Raw genomic sequence first — 20,976 nt, 5'->3', positions numbered from 1 at the left:
AACACTGAGCTTTGTATGTGTATCTTAATGAACACGAGAAATCCAAAAACCCTTTGGAGTCCCATAAAAAGTGGATTGAATTATCGTCCAGGCTTAAATTAGAACAGACAATTGATTCAATGCATCAAAAGTTATTAAATTCAGAAATTCGGCACAGGAGGAGCATAATAGAACATCTAATTGCTGTTGTCCAGTTCTTGAGTCAACAATGCTTAACATTTTGTGGAACATCTGATAATTTATATGACCCTAATAATGGAATTTTTTTACAGCTTGTTGAATTGATTGCCAGATTTGACAGTGCTATGTCTGAACATTTAATGAGAGTAGCTTGTGGTTGCCCAACATTATCTTGGGAAAAATATTCAAAATGAATTGATTGCTCTCCTCTCTGGAACCATAAAAAACAAATAATTTCTATGGTCGAGAAAGCTAAATATTACAGCATAGTTGCAGACTGTACTCCGGATGTAAGCCACATTGAACAATTAGAATTAATTAAGATTTGTTTATACGGATCCAACTGATATCAACATTCATGAACATTTTCTTGGTTTCATTCCTGTAGAAGCCACTACAGGCTCAGCGTTAACCGAATATATCGTAAGAAAATTATCAGACACGAATATTCCAATCGCAAACATGCGTGGCCAGGGTTATGACAATGAATCAAACATAAAAGGAAAGCATTCAGGAGTTCAACAATGCATTAGGGACTTGAACCCAAGATCTCTTTATATCCCTTGCTGTTCTCATTCTCTCAACTTGGTGGTCAATGATGCCGCAATATCATCAGAAATGATAAATCATTTCAAAATTTTCTTGCCGATGCTACAACATTAACTGAGAAAGTCGAAGCTGATGATGATTTGAAACCAACATTCGAAAGTACCAGATTGTATCAGCAGGAAAAGCAGCATGATTATGAAGCAAGAGATGAACCTATTTTAGATCCCAAAACAAAATTCAATGTTGAGTTTTTCTTTTTTATTATTGATGTTGCAACTAATTCTATCGAAGAAAGGTTCGAGCAATTGGAACATCACAGTTCACATTTTTCATTTTTATATAACACCTTTAAATTAAAATCTGAGACGACAAATGAGCTCTTAGACAATTGTAAAAACCTAGAAGCCGTTTTAACACATGAAGAAAATAGATCGATACAATTGAGCTATGTGATGAACTGAAAGTAGTGTCCAAATTAGTACCAGAAAATACGCCACCAATTGAAGTTTTTCCTTTTATTGTTGAAAATAACTTTCCTCCGAATGTTGCTGTCGCCCTAAGAATATTACTGACATTGCCTGTGACGGTTGCAAGTGGTGAGCGTAGTTTCTCAAAACTGAATCTTATTAAAATTTACTTATGCTCAACAATGGCCGAAACTAGATTGGAAGGTCTTGCCATGATTTCAGTTGAACATGAAATCGGCCAGAAATTAGACCATGCAGACCTAATTTCTGATTTTGGAAATATGAAAGCAAGAAAAAAGTATTTTTAATCAGTAGATACTAAAAATAATATAAATTCTAATTAAAATAATGTGAAAATAGTGCTAAAACTATAACGTGTACATTCTATAGTTAAGTGTAACTCAACAGTTCACCGTTGTACAAGCGAAGATCATTCCATATATGTAAGTAATACATTATTACTACATTTCATTTAATTGCCAATTGATGAAGTCGATGGTTTTTTTTTATGAATATGCAGTATTTAATCACTTTATTAGTGCATTATTATTAAGGGTACTATATTTAAAATTAATGGTCATGAAGCTAATGTTGAACATAATGGTTTTCAAAATTCCAAAAGTTAATTTGAGGTTGGTGCTGGGGGAGGGGAGGAAGTAATGGATTGAACGGGGCGACAAAAATTCTAGAGCCGGCCCTGAATACATCAGAGGAACGGTCAAGGTGGAACCGATCGGTAAGAAGGTACAAGAAAGCAGGCTGAGGTGGTTTGGTCATGTGGAGAGGAGGGATGAGGAGTATGGTAGTAAACGAGTGGAGTGCATGGAGGTAGAGGGAAGGAAGAAAAGAGGCAGGACCAAGCTCAGGTGGAGGGATAAGATGGCAGAGGATCTTAGGGAGAAAAGATGGAGTCGGGAAGATGCCCTGGACCGGAGAACATGGAAGAAGAAAATTAAAGATGGGAACGCCGCCTCCGTTTAACACCGGATGAAGGCATAGCGAAAAAAGATACCCAAGACACAATTCATTTACCAGATGGCAAGCAGCAGCAGCAGTAGCAGTAACATTCAGGGTAAGAAATGGAAATTCGTTATTATTATTATTATTACGTGACACCTCCAGGGAGTCCGAAGACTCATCGAGGGAGGACACCTACTCTACATCTTTCTGTTTCCACCACTCAATCCACCAATGCCATCTACCGCTCACACTAGTATTTTTCACAGACAATCACAAACATCCATGCCCACGCGGGATTCGAACCTACAGCCCTTTTGGCTGGAGAGCGGATACGCTAACCACTCGGCCAACCAGGCTGGCAAAGATTTCCTCTAGTCGGCAACTAGATTTGAACTACCAAATCCTTTCTTCGTGCGATCAAGCACCGTAGAGTGCAAACGCCACTTCTACTGAGCTACACAGGCTCGACTGTTTTATCCCGAAATCTACCATCAACGGCTAATAAAAAACAACCTGCACGCAAATGTTACCTATGTAATAAAAAAAAATATCAGAAAGGAAACAAAAATCTGGTGTCCTGAGTGTAAAACTGCTTTATGTGCTTACCCTTGCTTTAGTGTGTTCCACACTGTTCAAGAATTTTAAATTCTAACATTTTAAATTCAAGAATTTTAAACTCTTCCAGTGCATTGATTTGTAGAATAAAATACACCAAATTTACTATTACTACATAGATTCATTGGAAAGGCTGATCGCTGATCATTACAGAATTGATTATTTTCGCACATGTGAAATTCATTTCAATTTTTGGGAAGATACACAATAAATCATTTTAGAGGCAAAAAGGTCAAATATCTTAGGACAGCAAAGGAAATTCCAAGCGACAAAATACACGTCAAGACAGGGGGACACAAAGGTCATTCAGCAACAGTTAATCCATTAATGGCTCTAGAATAGCCGTAACGAGGTTAATGGCGGAGGAAGGTAATGGCATGATAAAAGGTAGAATGCCCACGAAGTTTTGAACCATGAAAAAAATTAGGGAGAGATGACTATTTCATCCACAATAGCCAGTTGGGGGGGGGTTAACCCTCGAACCGGCCAGGATGTATATATACGTCCAGCTAAATCTGGATACGATTCAATACACCTTTTGAAAGAACATGGATAAGGAGTGAAGCTGAGTTTCAGTTCTCTGTAACAAGAAAGGCAGTTCCTTGTTTTATGCTGGGCAACTTGACTGTTAGTTATATTTAAAGAGACTAAAATATAGAAATTATTTTTATTTTCTCTTTTTATTTTACGGTTTATAATTGCAAGTAATTATATTTTTTTTATTACTGATTCCTAGTTTAAGTCTTTCATAACTTCTTCGTTTATTTTGCGATCGTATAGAGTAATCTTTGAAGCTTTTCATATAAATTTCATTTCCATTGTTATTAATCTTAGTCTTTTTGTTTTGATGAACAAATTTCACTTCCATACAATAGGACTGGTAGGGCTAATGTATTGTGTATTTAATCTAGTTTATTTTTGAAATAGGTTAGGATTTAATATAGAGTCGACTATACCTGTTACTTTTAAATATTTCGCAATTTTTTTGTTTTATAAGTTTTCATTTCCATATGTAATCATCCACCCAAGGCAGTTAAATGAATACACCCGTTCTAAAATCTTGTTATCTCTTACTATTTTAGTTCTTACTGGATCTTGTCCTTTAAAGGCCAACGTTTTTCATTTTTCAAAAAACGTACCACTTTCCTTACAATCAAGACGATTACCCCTCATTGCACTTTTGGTCCACGAGTCCTTATTCAATATATTCGAACCACCACACCATATCTCATGAGCACCCCAAACTTCCACCTAGGAAAAGCGGTCTCATATTCGAAATATAAAAAAGGAATATTTAATAAATTACTAAGTCGATAAATTAACATGAATTTAATTAAAATATATAAACAGTTCTCTTTTTATCTATAAAATATAAACTGCCTTTAAGAGACCAAACTGTTTATATTTTAAAAATGCCGCTTTGAGTCCTCCCTTTGTACTAAAGGTTTCATAGAAAACTTGGTTAGGATTTAATATAGTTTTTGGAGTTTTTGGAGGAACAAATTGACTGATCATCAGTCAAAAATGATCTCACTGGAAATATTCAGTGAGATCATTTTTGACTGATGATCAGTCAAAAGTTCAAAGTTCAAGTTAAAGTTCAAAAGGAATAATTCTTTTGAATATTAGATAGAAGACTCGTGCGTTGCAGACATTGGTGGATAGACCGAAGAGGGAGGAGGTATGGCACATATAAGTTACTTAGAACACAGGCAATGTTCCAATAGACTATTGAATAGATCTAGGATTATGCAAGGAAATTGAGTAATAGTATTGGTTATCATGGGCATAAAGAATAGATTTTATTATTATTATTACACAACGCCTGCAGATAGTCCCAAGGCTCATCGAGGGAGGGTCTTGCGACTCTCCTTCGATGAGTGTTGGGACTCTCCCACGGGATTCGAACCCGCAGCCTTTTGACTGGAGAGAGGATACGCTAACCACTCGGCCAATCAGGCTGGTATTTCTTGGGAGCATAATAGTTGGGTGATATGAGTTACCAGCGACAGTAGTGAGTAAATGTGAAGCAGTTTACAGCAAAGTACGACAACTTTATTTGCTGAACTTTGTTGAGCAAATAAAGGTTTGACAATAATCGGCTCTCCTTAAAGAAACCACGAACTGCGATTTGATTAATGAGAGCAACAACGATCATCACTGTCAATCCCCTACAATTGGGGTTAGCAAAAGCTTTTGACACTGTACTGTGTGGAGCACGTCAGCTGATCACTGATCTCTCTCTCTCTCTCTCTCTTATCTATATATATATATTTTTTTTAATATATATTTTTTTAAATAAATATAATTCATTTTTTAAATTTAAAATAACTAAATTAGTTTTCCATTAAATTATTAAATTCAATATTTCATTCCAGCATCACACTTTTAATGGATTTAGGCCTCCACTGCCTGCTCTGACCTAAGAAGTCATCATTGGATCTATCCAGATCACCCGGTTTTCGTTTTGCTACTGGTTTGTAATTTACTGCTTCATTTGGTAATCTGTTTTCATTGTTTCAAAGTGTTTCCATACATTTGTTTATAATTGTTTTATTTTTTATTACTGATTCGTATATGATACGTATAGAGTATTATTTGAAGTTTTTCTGCTAAATTGTATTTCAGCTGTTATTGTTTGTCTTTTCATTTTGTTGTACAAATTTCACTTCCATACAATAGGACTGGTACGGCTAATATTTTTTTTAATATATATTTTTTTAAATAAATATAATTCATTTTTTAAATTTAAAATAACTAAATTAGTTTTCCATTAAATTATTAAATTCAATATTTCATTCCAGCATCACACTTTTAATGGATTTAGGCCTCCACTTGCCTGCTCTGACCTAAGAAGTCATCATTGGATCTATCCAGATCACCCGGTTTTCGTTTTGCTACTGGTTTGTAATTTACTGCTTCATTTGGTAATCTGTTTTCATTGTTTCAAAGTGTTTCCATACATTTGTTTATAATTGTTTTATTTTTTATTACTGATTCGTATATGATACGTATACAGTATTATTTGAAGTTTTTCTGCTAAATTGTATTTCAGCTGTTATTGTTTGTCTTTTCATTTTGTTGTACAAATTTCACTTCCATACAATAGGACTGGTACGGCTAATGTATTATATATTTTATTTTAATCTAGTTTGTTTTTGAACTACGTTAGAATTTAATATAGAGTCGACTATACCTGTTATTTTTAAATATTTCGCAAATTTTGTTTTATAAGTTTTCATTTCCATATGTAATCATACATCCAAGGTAGTTAAATACACCCGTTCTAAAATATTGTTATCTCTTATTATTTTAGTTATTACTGGATCTTGTCCTTTAAAGGCCAAGGTTTTTCATTTTTCAAAAAACATACCACTTCCCTTACAATCCAGACGATTACCCCTCATTGCACTTTTGATCCACGAGTCCTTATTCAATATATTCGGACGACCACACCGTATCTGATGAGCTCCCTAACTTCCACCTAGGAAAAGCGCTCTCATATTCGAAATATAAAAATGAATATTTAATAAATTACTAAGTCGATAAATCAACATGAATTTAATTAAAATATAAAAACATTTCTATTTTTATCTATGAAATATCAACTGCCTTTAAGAGACCAAACTGTTTATATTTTAAATATGCCGTTTTGAGTTAATTTTAACTTAACTAGAAATACGTTTCTAAGAAATAACACGAAATCAATACGGAATTTAGAAATCCTATTAAAGTATAAAAAAGCAGTAATATATTTAATAAGTATCATTTATTTATGTCTTAATCTCACCCTCCCTCATTCCATGATATCACCTCACCATTCTTACTACCGTTTAAGCAAAAGAATGTCCCACTCCCCTTCCATCCCTTCAAAACGCTTTTCATATGAGGTTGGTCAAACTAACTATACTAAATACAAATCAAACATTATAAAACATCTAAGCCTAAAACATAATAAAAAATACTTTTCCTTAATTACATACAACAGATGCTCTTCCGTATCAGAAACATCAATCAGTTCATCATCAAAAAAGTACATAAAAATCTAAAATTTCCAGTTGGGTACCAGACAATCAACATTTCGTTCCTCCTTCGATTTAGAAGTGTCCAATGTCTGACATGGAACGCTCCCCCAAACGGGATCTGAAGAATGTTATCAAAGAGCAAACCTATATCGACTTCCCCTCAAATAAAAACGTTGCGAAATAAACTTCAAATACAGTTTTTCATTGATTGACTTTTAACCTCATCAGAAAAGAGATCTGAACGAATCTTCTGCAATCAATCCACCTCTCAATCAATGCACGCACTTAATATTCCCCAATTCATGCAGTTTACCCTCCATGAAAATAATTAAGAACGCAGATCAAAGAAGATATGAATTGACTTTCGTTTCAAAGCCTCCTCCCTTTTCCTACAGGACAAAAACCATTCAACAAAGTCGATCCGTGCTTAGCATTGATCTAGTATGAAGATCAAAATTCTCAGCATTTTGTGATATCATTCAGTACGTCGACGTACACACTCCACCCTGCGAATCGATTAACTGTAAGCTTTTCACTCATCCGGAAGCCAGTCCGTTCCTAAGATACGGAATGTTAAAGTGAAAAAATTGCATTGTGTTCAATGTTGCCAGGTTAAAGTTGTCGCTGCTTTCAAAGAAATATTCGTCCATTGGAAAAAGACAAATCGATGGTCTACTTTACCGAATACATCAACGTTACTAATGGGGTAACTAGCCACTGAGAGATGTGAATCCAGCAGTAGATCACTGACGACAGTCAGTTTCTCAATCTTTTTCCTTGATCACAGACTCCTACGTGTCCAGTGTAAACAGTGTAAAACTCCAGATTTGTGAAAGCCCGGCACTCAAGAAGTTCATTTCGGCTTATTTGCTATAATGGGTGATTGCTCACCATTTAATAGCAAAGTTCCCAACCCCTTCCATCATCACTAATAACTTGAGGTCGTTAGTGAACTAACCCATAATTAATGCCGGTAAATGTTTGAGATTTGAAACTTGATCTTCCCCACGATTCGTCAACACGATCGCGAATAAGTTTCTCGTCTGAAATTCCTTTGGATTCTTCTCAGTATTTATAGGAAAACTGAGAACTGTCCCATTGTTACATTATATTTTTAAATGTGAAACTTCACAATTGTGACGTCAATTTCATTTCACTACTTTGCGCGTATTTCACTTCAATCTGCTTATTGTTAATCTGACATCATTGTTGCATAAAAAATAGTGTTACATCTCATTTCATAATACTAATAATGAAAATTAGTGTTGCTCAAATTGGTGATTTTTCTTCTGTTTTATGTGTTTTTCCCTAAGAAAATTAGTGCTTTATAGTATACTGCTATAGAGGTTAGTGTTATAAGTATTTTACCACGTATTTCTATTAAGATATTTCAATAATTAGTGTACGTTAAAAATAGCGCCGAGAAAGGGCAAGAAATGTAATGCTAAACAATAAAGCACCACAGGCGAGAACAAGAAGGGTTACCCTGCAAACGAGGGTATTAGTGATGTTGGGGAGATTAATCAAAATGAATTAACCTACAAAATAGCAAAATTTAAGCAGATTATCAGAGAGACGAATGGGGAATTGCTAAACGTTGAGAAGCGTTTAAATAAGGAGAAAAAGAAAATTAAACAGCAGAATATGAAACAACAAACTAAGAAACAGGTATGTAATGAAATAACGGAAATCAGGTAAGTGACGTTGTTAATTAAAAGGAAGCAGTTATTTGGTATGATGATTCTATACAAAAACATGTTACTGATGAGCGAGTTATAATATCGAGTTTTTCTGGAGCGAATATTAAGAACATAAACGAAGCAATTCACAGAAAGAGGAGTCAACGAAATCGAAGTTGTAGGAGGTACGAACGACTTGCAATAAGTTCGATATGAGAGAGGACATGAAAATTTTGTTGGAAGACGCGAGAGTGAAAAGTGAGAAAGTGAAAATCGTCAGTATTTGACTTCGCTGTGATAAAACTGAATTACGAATAAAGGCTCTGATGGCAAACGATTCGATGTGTAGAGGATATGTAGAAGGAATGGATGCTAGATTTTGGATGTGTGGAATGAGTTTGAGGGAAGATTAAATTTGTATAAGAGGGACGACCTACATCTGAATGCGTTTGTTATCAGGAGTCTATAAAAACTAATAACTAGTATTAAAACTAACACAGAGAATCAGGGAAACTAAATTATAAAAGCAGGAATGGTATGAATGCGATTATAAATGCGACAATGTTATATAACTGTGTTAATCACTGGAAAGGGATTTGTCATGGAAATGTTGACGAGGAGAAAACGATCTCGGCTTTGAGTTCGTCCGGATGGGACCCATCAAACGTATTCAAAGGCGTCTACGTGGGTAAGGCATTAGAGAAGATTAGAGTTCTCCAAGTTGTCCAACTGGGTTAGGCAGACTGCAGACATGACTATACAAAATAACAAACAGGCAGAGTCTGTACACGAATGCTACGAGTATCAGAAACGATGGGGTATAATTGAATTTGAAAAATGTTAAAAAAATATTATTATTATTATTATTATTATTAATTTCGTTCTTGAATACTTTCATCCTCCAATCAATAATAATTCGAGGATGAAAGCTGAGAAATTACATCTCATCCATCTCCAAGACAGACTTCCAGGGAGTCAGAGACTCACCAAGGGAGGCCACATACTACACACAGCAGCTATCATACTTATTCTTGAAATCATTCACACTGCTTGAATTCACAACATCCGAGAGCAATCAATTCCAATCACACACCACCCTCTCAGAGAAAAATCTAGTCCCCATCCACGTTGTAAGCGGCTTACATTCTCAGCTTCGGATTCCCGCTTGTCCTTTGCCCACACTCCATAAATTGAGAAATTCCATCAATTGAAATCCTGTATGATCCTTTCAGAAATATGTATCATATCAACCATATCACCCTCTTTCTCCTGTTTGCTAGTGTCTTAAGTCTATAAATTCTCAATCCATGTAGATAATGTGTATTCCACAATCTTGATATAATTTTAACACTCTACATTGTACTCTCGCCAATATCAGAATAACAACAGAAACCAAGAGACCAAACTTGCACACAACAGTCCAAGTAAAGTTTTATCAAGGTCTTCTAAAGAGGCAAAATAACATCCTTATCTTTACAGGTCAACGTTTGTTTCAACATTTCTGTTATGTTTTGAGTTGTATTTGCCATCTTTGCCACATGGCCCCGGAACTTCAACTTAATATCACCTAACAGTCCAAGAATCCTAGCCTCATCATTCTCTTCTAGCCTAATCCCACCGATATAATACGACATTGGATATATAATCATGCCGAAGTGAATGACTTTACATTTACTCATTTGAACTCACACCCATTTTCTATGCCCACAATTCAGCCTATTGAAATCATTCTGCAAGTATTGCATATCTGCAGCATTCCTGATTACGTTACCTATCCTTGTATCATCAACAAATAGCTGCATGTCGCTTGTGAGATCCTTTCCAATATCAGTAATGTACTGGTTGAATACCAGTGGACCAAGCACTGATTCTTGTAGTACACACTTGTTTTATTAATTTGTTATTTTTATTTTATTTTATTTTTTTATTAATCTTTGTACTGGTTATGGGCAGTACTACCCTCAGATCATGTCCAGACATCTCGTCCAGACTTGATATAGGGCTAAACTTTTACAAGTGCTTTACCCGATGCCTGTTCCAGTTATCATTATAGTCATTCACTGGTAGCAACGCCATGCCACCAGTGTGCCCTGTAGGGCCATCAAGGAAAAAACTTTTCTATCCTTCGGCGTAAGCCCAAGCTATTTTAAGTCCTTATAACTATCTGAGCTCTATACCCCATGTAAAGAGATGGTGGCGCTGGTAAACCTCGGAGTTGACCCATGCTCGTCCCGTATCTTACACAGTAGTAGACCTTGGTTATTTTTATAGTAGTTTACTTTATTATTATGGCTATAGGCTAGTGGGCGCCCTGTTCCCAACACCAGGGCATCAAATACCAAAACGTCACCATCTGTTTTAATCACTAAATCTGGCTTACGCAAACCCGCGGATGTCGTATAATGCGGTTCCACTGCGGTCTCCCAACCTTTGTTCTTAAAAAGGTTGTTCAGAATGGACACCCAGGCGTCATGCCTTCGCACGCGGACCCCATGAGTTCGGAAGCAATCTGGGCTATATGAGACAATGTCTCACAGTAGTGGCAGCCAGCCCTACAGTTTGAGTCGTCACTACCCCATCGAGCTGTGTGGGCTCGAGTAGGGAGGGCATTGTTCATCGTCCTGATAAGGTCAATATACTCGAACCCAGGAAGGGGTCTGGAGCCACCCGTATCCAATCATGCTGTGGACGCACCAGATATGACTCAAGTAAGGTAACTTGATAACAGGACTAGCCTAAATTCTTCTTGTATTAATGAGCGATAGAAAGCCTCTCTACAGATAGGGGAAGAAGAAAGATCTAACTTTGCGATTCGCGACAACCGCAGGCGTGGGATCAGCCATCTAAGTGATGGAATCCCTAGCCCCACCATCCTTCACCTTTGCGTTGAAATATGAAGTAGGGTGTCAGGCGACAGTCGGAGACATGATCTCACGGCTGAACGGATAGCCCTGTCTATTCGGGACAGGACCGAGATACGTGCCCTACCAAGCATCAACTTGCGGTAAAAGCGAGGTAGGAGATAGTGGGAAAGGAGAAACAGTCTTTGCTGGGCCTTGAGAGGAGCTTTCCTCAAAGAAGCGATCCCAGCTTCTCGGAAAGAACGGACAGAAGACCTTCCCTTTGGGGTAAACATGATACCGAGGTATCTCCACTCTTCCAGGATGGTCAAAGCATGCAATGGCCTCCCATGCAGGGAAAACTCTATAGTCTTGTTGTACGCTACTTGTTACCTTAAACCTTGAAGACTCAGATCCCCGTATACCACATTTTGATATCTGTCAGTGAGTCATCCTCTTATCCATGCTAATATTGTATGACCCAAACCATTTTCTCCAATTTATGTAACAGTCTATCATGCTGTATTCTGTCAAAAGCCTTAGCAAAATCAAAAAGTATCATGGCATATCCATTTCTCTTGCATAGTTCAATGGTAACATTGTTATAGACTGTGAACAAGTTGCTAAAACATGACGTTCCCTTAGAAACCCATGTTGTTCATTGCAAAGTAGAGATTCACTGTCAAACCATTTCTGAATGCGAGCCCTAACAATTTTTCCAAAATCTTCACCACCAACATGAGATATTAATTGGTCGATAGTTGGATACATTGGACTCTGCACTACCCTTGTTCAATGAAATTACCATACATTCCTGCGGAATATTCCGTGTTCTGAGACTCATATTAAACAGGCTGGTCAAAGGAGTAGCCAGTTCAGTTGAACACTCTTTAGCACACGCACTGATATCCCATCAGTCCGTATCGCTGAATTCGTATTCGAATTGTGCAACAGACCTCGTCCGCATACACTGCCGTTTCTTCATTTAATGAAGAGGTAGCGGTGAATTCAATGCTGCGTCCACCAGGTTAATGGCTTTTAAAAAAATAGGCACTCATTAGCTGAACAATCTCTTCTGCGTCTGTAACCCTCACACCATCTGGATTTAAAAGAGTTATCCTTTCATATTCATGCTTTCTTTTACTTGCAGCATATCGATAGAATCCTTGTCAGTCGTCTTCAGCACTCAGAGTCATTTTGTTTTCATACTCAGACTTTGATTTCCTTACAACAGTTATGACTACCCTAGGTTGCTACTTATAACGTTCATAACGGACGTCATCCTTATGCACATGGTATTCCTCACACATTGTCCATTTCTTACGAAGCTCTTGTTTAATCCATTTGACTCCTACCCTATTTATTCTTTAAACTCTCGGGATACATTCCGTTATCGCATCATTCGACTATTTTTTAAATACTTCCCATGCACTGTAGATATTCTTTCCATCAAATAACCAACCCCATTCTATTCCACTGAACTCACTATACTGCATAGTGATTTCCTGCTTTGTAGTTCAGCAAGTAACCTTTTCTGAATGGAACATTCATTAACTTGGTCACTTCCCAAGTGAGTACCGCATGATCAATGTCACCAACTGGAAGCAGAATAGTTACGTCTTTAACTGAAGCGACCTCTGACGCTATAATCAAATCTAACATTCTTTGACCTCGAGTTCCTTCTGTCAAATGCTGCTTGAGGAAGCTGTCCCACAACATCTCAATAAATGCACTTTCATTCTTTTCACGAGATTCTACTGCTACCCAATCAATATTTGGATAATTAAAGCTCCCATTATGATCACTCTTTTCGCGCTTATCTGTTCTATTTGGTGATGCATTTCTTTATCACTGGCAACCGACCAACCAGGTCTGTAACAACACCCCATTATGTCATTGAGCTTGTTAGATTCCACCTCACACCAGATGGCTTCAAACTCACTGCCACATGAAATATTGTTAGTAGTAGTATTACTACATTCATAGGTCTCAACTCTAACTGGATTTAAGTCATCCAATATCCTTAGCAGCACGCCCCGTCCTCTCCTATCCTTCCTAAAAATACTGTACTATTGACACTTGAAACCAGTTAGTAGTTCTGATTCTAATAGCCAGGTCTCACTGATATCTACAATCTGAGGTCGCAGCATGTTGACTAAGGCAACGAACTCTACCCCTTTGCTTCTTATGCTCCTAGCTTTCATGTACAGACATAATAATCTGCCTGTTTATTCTTTTGTATAGTCATGTCTGGAGTCTGCCTGACTCAATTGGATAACTTGCAGATCTCTAATGCCTTACCCATGTAGTCATCTTTGCACACGTTTGATGAGTCCGATCCGGACGAACTCAAAGCTGAAATCGTTTTCTCCTCGTTAATATTTGCATGACAAATTCCATTCCCGTCATTAACACAGTTATATAACATTGTCCCTCTTACACACACACACCATTCCTCCCTTTATAATTTAGTTTACCTGATTCTCTGTGTTAGTTCTAATACCAGTTATTACTTTTTATAGACTCCTAATACCAAACGCATTCAGCTGTATGCCGTCCCTCTTATACAAATTTAATCTTCCCTCAAACTCACTCCACACATCCAAAAACTCGCTTCCATTCCTTCTACACAGACTACGCATCGAATTATTTGCCATCATGGCCTTTCTTTTGAATTCATTTTTATCATAGTGAGGTAAAATACTAACAATTTTCACTTTCTTACTCTTTACTGTTCGCCTCTTCCAACAACATTTTCATGTCCTCTTGCATACCGAACTTATCGCAAGTTAAGTCGTTAGTACCTCCTACAACTACGATTTCGTTGACTTTTCTTGTGTTTGAACTGCTTCCTTTATATTCTTAATTTTCGCTCCAGAAAAACTCGATATTATAACTCGCTCATCAATAACATGTTTTTTACAGAATCGTCATACCAAATAACTGCTTTCTTTTTATTAACAATGTCACTTACCTGATTTCCGTAATTTCCTGACTTATCTGTTTCCGAACTTTGTAGTTTCTTATTTTCCTGTTTAATTTTCTTTTTCTCCTTATGCTCATTTAAACACCTCTCAACGTTTAGCAATTCCCCCGTCGTCTCTCTGATGATCTACTTCAAATTTTCTATTTTGGAGGTTAATTCATTTTCATTAATCCCCCCCCCCCACATCAGTAATAATCTCGTTTCCGGGATTACCCTTTTTGTTCTCGCCTAGAGAGCTTTTTTTTTTTAGCATTACAAATTCTTGCTCTTTGTCGGCGCCATTTTTAACGTACACTAATTATTGAAATATCTTAATAGAAATATGTGGTAAAATACATAAAACACTAAAATCTATACAAGTAAAGTCTAAAACACAAATTTTCTAAGGGAAAAAACATAAAGCAGACAAAAAAATCACCAATTTGAGAAGCACTGATTTTCATTATTAGTATTATGAAATAAGATGTAACACTATTTGTTAATGCAACAATGATATCAGATTAACAATAGGCAGATTGAAGTGGAATACGCGCAAAGTAGTGAAATGAAATTGACGTCACAATTGTGAAGTTTATGATGTAACAATGGGACACGTCTCGGTTTTACTATAAATACTGAGAAGAATCCAGAGGAATTTCAGACGAGAAACTTATTCGCGATCGTGTTGACGGTTCGTAGGGGAAGATCAAGTTTCACATCTCAAACTTTTACCGGCATTAATTATGGGTTCACTAATGACCTCAAGTTATTAGTGAAGTAGGAAGGGGTTGGGAACTTTGCTATTAAATGGTGAGCAATCATCCATTATAGCAAATAAGCCGAAATGAACTTCTTGAGTGCCGGGTTTTCACAAATCTGGAGTCTTCCGGATGAGTGGAAAGCATACAGTTAACTCGATTCGGAGGGTGGAGTGTGTTCGTCGACGTACTGAATGATATCACAAAATGCTGAGAATTTTGATCTTCATACTAGATCAATGCTAAGCACGGATCGACTTTGTTGAATGGTTTTTGTCCCGTAGGAAAAGGGACGAGGCTTTGAAACGAAAGTCATTTCTTATCTTCTTTGATGTGCGTAGTTAATTAGTTTCAAGGGGGATAAAACTCCATGAACTGGGGTGTGTTAAGTGCTTACATTGATTAAGAGGTGGATTGATTGCAGAAGATTTGTCCAAGTCTCTTTTCTGATGAGGTTAAAAGTCAATCAATGAAGAACTGTGTTAGAAGTTTATTTCGCAACCTTTTTATTTGAAGGGAAGTCGATATAGGTTTGCTCTTTGATAACATTTTTCAGATCCCGTTTGGGGCAGCTGTGTTCCATGTCAATCATTGGAAAGTTCTGAATCGAAGGATGAACGAAATGTTGATTTTCTGGTTACCCCACTGGAAATGACACATTTTTATGTAATTTTTTGATGGTGAACTCTGATGTTTCGTATACGGAAGAGCATCTGTTGCATGTCATTGAGGAAAAGTATTTGAAATGTTTTATAATGTTTAGTATTTAGTTTTATTTAGTTAGTTTTATTTAGTTAGTTTTATTTAGTTTTATTTAGTTATTTGACCAACCTCATATGAAAAGCGTTTTGATGGGATGGAAGGGGAGTGGTACATTCTTTTGCTTAAAAGGTAGTAAGAATGGTGAGGTGATATCATGGAATGAGGGTGGGTGGGATTAAGACATAAATAAATGTTACGTATTAAATATATTACTGCTTTTTTATACTTTAATAGGATTTCTAAATTCCATATTGATTTCGTGTTATTTCTTAGAAACGTATTTCTAGTTTCAAATTAACTCAAAACGGAATTTTTAAAATATAAAGAGTTTGGTCTCTTAAACGCAGTTTATATTTCATAGAAGTGTGGTGGTCCGAATATATTGAATAAGGACTCGTGGACCAAAAGTGCAATTAGGGGCAATCGTCTTGATTGTAAGGGAAGCGGTGCGTTTTTTGAAAAATAAACGTTGGCCTTTAAAGGACAAGATCCAGTAAAAACTAAAATAGTAAGAGATAACGTGTATTCACCCGTTCTAAAATCTTGAAATGAAAACTTACAAAAAAATTGCGAAATATTTAAAAATAACAGGTATATTCGACTCTATATTAAATCCTAACTACGTTAGGATTTAATATAGAGTCGAATATACAAGTCGAATATATAGCACTACCAGTCCTATTGTATGGAAGTGAAATTTGTACAACAAAACAAAAAGACAAACAATATCAGCTGAAGTAAAATTTATCCGAAAAAATTCAATCTATACGATCGCAAAAGAAACGAAGAAATGATGAAATAATTAAACTACGAATCAGTAATAAAAAAATAATAAAATAAAATAATTATAAACATAAATGTATGGAAACACTTTGAAGCAATGTAAACAGAAAGATTACCAAATGAAGCATTAAATTGCAAACCAGTAGCAAAAACGGAAACCGGGACATCCTCTAAAATGATTCAATGATGACTTCTGAGGTCAGAGCAGGCAAGTGTAGCCTAAATACAATAAAAGTGTGATGCTGGAATGAAATATTGAATTTAATAATTTAATGAAAAAATAATTTAGTTATTTTAAATTAAAAAAAACGAATTATTTAATTAAAAAAAATATATATATATATATGAGAGAGAGAGAGAGAGAGAGATCAGTGATCAGCTGATGCACTCCACACTGTACAGTGTCAAAAACTTTGCTAACCCTAATTGTAGGGGATTGACAGGGATGATTGTTGTTGCTCTCCTTAAACAAATCGCAGTTCGTGATTTCTTTAAGAAGAGCCGATTATTGTCCAACCTTTATTTGCTCAACAAAGTTGAGCAAATTAAGTTGTCCTACTTTGTTGTAAACTGCTTCACATTTACTCACTACTGTCATAGGTAACCCATATCGTCCAACCATTATGCTCCCAACAAACGCCAGCCTGATTGGCCGAGTGGTTAGCGTATCCTCTCTCCAATCAAAAGGCTGCGGGTTCGAATCCCGTGGAAGAGTCCCAAGACACATCGAGGGAGAGTCGCAAGACCCTCCCTCGATGAGCCTTGGGACTACCTGGAGGCGTTGTGCAATAATAATAATAATAAAATGTAGTCTTTACGTCCATGTTAACCAATACTATTACTCAATTTGCTTGCTCAATCCTAGATCTCTTCAGTAGTCATATATTGGAACATTGCCTGTGTTCTAAGTAACTTATATGTGCCATACCTCCTCCCTCTTCGTGAAACCCGAACTATTTGAAGCTTTATCTTCAGCTATAAAATAACTTATTTTCCATCGATCATAAATTCTCCAACAACGTATTCATATGAATTATTTTAGCTTCCTTTCCGATAAGCCTTCTGTTCTTACTCAGATTCCATCAGTACACTGAGCCCTCATTCCTTGACTACATCTAACAATTATTTTTCTTTGCTTGTCATTTTATGTAAACAATATCACAAAACATCAAACATCCAATTTTACATAAGCAAACAAGTGAATATTTCCACTGAGGACATTTTTGACTGATGATCAGTCAAATATGATCTCAGTGGAAATATTCTTTTCGCTTTTCAGTGGATTATATTCTGTTCGCTACAAACTTGGTATTAACTTGGTCTACCTATTCACTGATGCGACCTCAAAAAAAGTCAAAACCGGTCTGGGTAGTGACCTTCTCTCATAATGTTGAACAATAAATAGCTCCTAGCAGTTAAGTTGACATTATGGGTAAATATCAAGCATAGTGATCGGAGCTTGCTCCACCCTTTCTATGAGTTGCCTCAGCTTGCACTACCTTCAAGGGTCAGTTGCTGCACTATCCAGGTATTTGCTTATGCTTGGACTCGCCGAACGTTATATATATAGTTTCTTATTCGGCTAAGAAACAATATGGGATATTATATCCCTTAACTTAATTTAGTTCATGTCGCCGAATTGAAGCCTTTGGCTCTTCATTATAATTAGTAAAGAGACTTTTATTTTCTTTTTTCAGTGGGGTAGCCTTTCTGAGCTTTTAATTTGTACCGGCTTTAAAGTTTGTGATTTCCTCAAGAATATCTTGCCATCTCTGATCCACAAAATTTGGTAATTGTTTTCTGTTTTTGCTTTTCTTGCTTGGTCCAACAGATTATGATTGAATGGTGTTAAATATTCGGAAAGAAAGATTGGTGTGTTGTCTTGCAATGCGTTCAGGTCCTTGGCAACTGTTTTTTTTCTATCTACTGGCTTTTAAGAGATTGTCTTTTGTGAACTTGCTCTTAAGACGAACTATGACTGGTACAGGTCGTGGCAAGCGTTGATTTTAGCTCTTCCTAGGAATTCGATTTACGGTCTGAATGTCGTTAAGCTGTAGGGGGATATCAATTGCATGGACTAATTTTAAAACTACCTCTCTGAGGTGTTCTGTAGGTGCAGTTTCAGGAAGGCCGTTTATCAAAAGATTTTTTTTATGTTGTTACTGATTTAAACGTTAGTATTGTAGTTTTAGAGAATGAAGTTCTTGACATTGTGTGCCCTTGTCACTGACGATTATTGGCCCAATGAAAATCAGGTAACCGAACAAGTAATGGTTCTTCGCTATTTCAACATGAACCACATTCTTTGAGATGAGATTGAGTTCAAATTTGACGGTTTGTCACAATAGGCAACTTATCTGTAAATATAATTGTCGTAGCATTTTAATGATGGCTATAAGAAAATACAGTTTACTTACTTCATGTAATATACGTCTGCTGTATTAGCTGTGTATATTATCTTCCTGCAAATACCAAGCAAACTTAATTAAACATAATATATTCGTTCAGGCTTCCAATTCGTCGACGCATCAAGAAATTCCAAGTTATCGTAAGTGTGTTTTGTGTGTGTGTGTGGGGGGGGTGGCGTGTGCGAATTTCTTAATCAACGGCTGCACTGGAAATCAAACCTATTAAATATAGGTTTGATCTCGCAACTTCCCAACACAGCTAACAAACCAATAAATAATTACTAACTGGTGTCATCCTTAGATAACCTTACAAATAAGCTTCGAGGATGAAAGCTGAGAAATTACATCTCATTCAAGATATAAAAAAAACAGAATTAAACCTGTTATAAGTACGTAATCTTATGTTGTAAATAAGTAATCACGATATTAAACATAATTTTAATTTAAAAAAAAAGATTTTTTTTTGAAAAAGAAAACCAGGACGTCCTCTTAAATGATTCAACTATGACTTCTAAGGCCGTTCTAGGCCTAAATCCTTGATACGCATGATGATGGTGATGATTTTTTTTAAAAGAAAAATATGTCATCAAGTATGTATCATATGTAATCAAATGCATGTAATGCATGTATCATATGTAATAAAAAATATATTATTATTATTTTGCATAATGTGGCCAACGTTGCTTTTATTTGCACACTATGAAAAATAAGTTGCCCATCCCTGCAATAGAACAAGGACGGTGCGCTGGAAGGAAGCTTCAACAGAACAAGGAAGGAAAGAAAGTGTGGGAAGTTAGAGAGGTATTCTACATTAAATGGAGAAAGTGACGTCCTGGTGAACGAATTTAGATCACGATGATTAAGTGGAAACAAGAACATATCTGCGCAAACGCGAAACAGATATGCGAATAGATAAAGCATCAATGACGCTTTATCTCATATGTGTATAATTTATTTCTACAAATGTATTTCATACTGCGTTTCTCTAAGAATATGCATTTTATTTTTAAAGCTAAAAATAATAATTTTATTTTTAATTAAATTAAATTTTATTTAAAATTTATCAGCTTATCAAATTTTTAATTTTAAATATTGAATAATCAATAAATATTTATAAATGTTGAAGAAAAATATTAAATATTAAATCAACTAATTTATTTAAAATTTAATTTAATTATTTTAAGTTCAGTTACTAATCATAAACACATAATATTTTGGTTTTTAAGGTACAGACTGCCTGTACCTTTATGGACTTTTAACTTAAACAGTATGAAGTCATCAAAGCGTATTCATTTAATTCGGAGGTTTTAAAATTATTATTTAAAGGAACACCCGTTGATCTCATGAGAATCTAATTCATTTAGGTTAATTAAATATTCTTAAATTTGCAACTGTTTTAAATCTAAATTAACTTTATCATTCCTCTTATTTAACTTTAAACACATAAGAAAGTTTGCTCTAAAGGTGGGATGTTAGAGAGTTAAATTCTCTAAGGTAAAATTCTCTCTAATAGCGTAAAGCTTATTAAGTAGAGGGAAGTTGGAGAAAACGAGTGAAAAAGATGGGAAAAAAATGAAGTCTGTTTCGATGGGTTTCATGTTAGACCGTAAAATGATACTGAGTGGATCATTGTGTTTTAACAGGCGGGAAAATGAAGGACGAATGGAAGTTTGCTAATGAACCATCTTTACAATGAGCTTTAAAATAATAATTACTTTTATCTTTCATCTCTCAGAAATTCGATATCATCCGCTTGGTAACGGGTTGAGTCCAAAAAAACTGTTCTGCCAAACAGTGGGAATGCTGTTCAGCCAAACAGGCGCACAATGTTCGGCAGGAGCGTAAACTCAGCTGATCGCTAGTGTACAGGTAGGACAGCTGCCTCGAGGTTCCCTAGGATGTACATGATGATCAGAATTAAATTATCTCTGTTTAAGGCATTGTGGAGTGCCATGCAGGTGCGTCAAGCAAATGCGATATCTAGG

This window comes from Typopeltis vanoorti, chromosome 7 (assembly GCF_054136105.1).
Source record: "Typopeltis vanoorti isolate ZY-2024b chromosome 7, IOZ_Tvanoo_1.0, whole genome shotgun sequence".
Lineage (NCBI taxonomy): Eukaryota > Metazoa > Arthropoda > Arachnida > Uropygi > Thelyphonidae > Typopeltis > Typopeltis vanoorti.
This window is presented reverse-complemented; position numbering follows the sequence as displayed.